This window comes from Myotis brandtii, unplaced genomic scaffold (assembly GCF_000412655.1).
Source record: "Myotis brandtii unplaced genomic scaffold, ASM41265v1 scaffold615, whole genome shotgun sequence".
NCBI lineage: Eukaryota > Metazoa > Chordata > Mammalia > Chiroptera > Vespertilionidae > Myotis > Myotis brandtii.
This window is the reverse complement of record NW_005370343.1, coordinates 1,049,085-1,051,138: the sequence shown is the minus strand read 5'-3', so window position 1 is coordinate 1,051,138 and position 2,054 is coordinate 1,049,085.

The following is a 2,054-nucleotide window of genomic DNA, read 5'->3' as shown; positions in this document are numbered from 1 at the left end:
TGACAGGGGGTGGCGCCCCAACTCCCCAATCAGCCCTGCTCTGAGCCCGACCAGGGGCTGCACCTAGGGATTGGGCCTGCCCTCTGCCACCCGGGAGCAGGCCTAAGCCAGCAGGTCGTTATCTCCTGAGGGGTCCCAGACTGCGAGAGGGCACAGGCCGGGCTGAGGGACCCCCCTCCCCGCCGAGTGCACAAATTTTTGTGCACCAGGCCTCTAGTATATATATAATGACTGTAATCTTGCATACTGAACAATTGAAGTGGTTAGCCAAACATATTTAAATATCAGCTCAAGAATATTAAATGTAGGCCTAATAGAAAATCAGATCTTTTTGATGCTAATTGCCCAGGAGGACGTCTGCCCTTCAATAAAGCTAATTAAATGTTTTTGAGCCATTATTTTGTTATATTAGTTCATTGAGAATTCTTATCAGGCCCTATACTCAGCACTGATGGATTAAAAATTATTATTTTCTATCCAACAATTCCCTCTCTCTCTCTCTCTCTCTCTCTCTCTCTCTCATTTATCTGTCATCCATCTGTCACCTATCTGTCATCCGTCATTCATCATATATCTAAATGTAGGAATATGCATATAGATATGGTTTCTATCCTCAGAAAGACAAGCACTAAGTGAGGATAGCAAGTGAGTGTGAAAGCAATGAGGAGTAAAAAGTGGGGGGATCTTAATTCAGTCAGTGGTTCCGAGAAGGCTTCTTGGAGAAGGGGTTCATGATCTCAATACTTGAATGGCAAAGACATAATGTGGATAAATAACCAGGGGGAGTGTTATGAAAGACGAAGCAAGATTTAATATGATTATTTTAAAATTGTGCTATAAAAATAAAGGATAAAATAACAGAAAATTACCCTAATTCAGTGTTTTTCAAGCTTGACTACACAAAGGAATAATTATTGGGAACTCATAAAAGCCCAGAGGCATGGGAACTATACCAGGTGTACTAATAAGAACCTTCAAGAGGCCAAAGCAGGTACCTGAAGCAATGGCAATCTTGAAAACCACAGATAGAGAGACTAAAGGGGCAAATGTAAATAATCATAATTGCAAGTACAGGGAAATAGATAATAATAATATCATTCCCAAGAGTTAAAACCAAACTTCTAATTAATGTTCAGAAACATAGAAATCTAAGACAATATTTGAGTAAAGAAATGAAAAAAATGTACTTACAAATTAATTAGATACCTACAAATTAATTTAGAGAAAATAAAACTTGCATTTACCAGTCTCTGAAAAATAAATTTGGGGATTTAAGGAAATAAAGAGGAAGAAGAAAATTAAATCCAGTGAATGACTTATCAGAAATAACAGGTTTTGTGATTTAATTATTTTTTTTACTCTAGAAAGAGCAAAGAAAGCCTCAAAAAATTCTTAATAAACAGATCAGAAGGTTTCTTTCAAATTAACAATTTGTCTTTGTCAGTCTCTCTCACACACACATATATGTACACAGACATCAGCATATTTTACACACAAAATCATTTATGTTATCCAGGTATTAGAATATAAAGTACCAAGATCAATAAGACGTTATTCAGATATGACATTTTCATATTTTGTAATATTTGCTCCATATTTCTGAAGCAGTGAAAGAATTATCATTGAAATCTCTTTTGTATTGCCATCTTTGTCGCCTTTCCTCATATCTTCTCTTTGTGGAGGATGTCACCTCACTGAGAAACATTTACATCTAAGTTGTCCTGTTTAAAGGTTGTATACAATGAACCTATCATAATATATTTTCCCATTCTTCTGTTAATGGACACTTTAAAATTATTCCCAATTTTATATATTACAAATGTTGCAATAAATATCAGTATTTTTACCTCCTTAAGCACATGTATCTAGAGGTGGGAATTCTGAGTTGCACTATATGTCAACATCCTTTATCCCAGTGGTTCTCAACCTTGGCTGCACATTAGAATCACCTGGGAATCTTTTTTAAAATCCTGATTTCTGGGCCTCATCCTCCAGAAATTCTGTTTCTTTGTTATGGGGTGCCACAACATTAGTAACAAAGAAACAGAATTTCC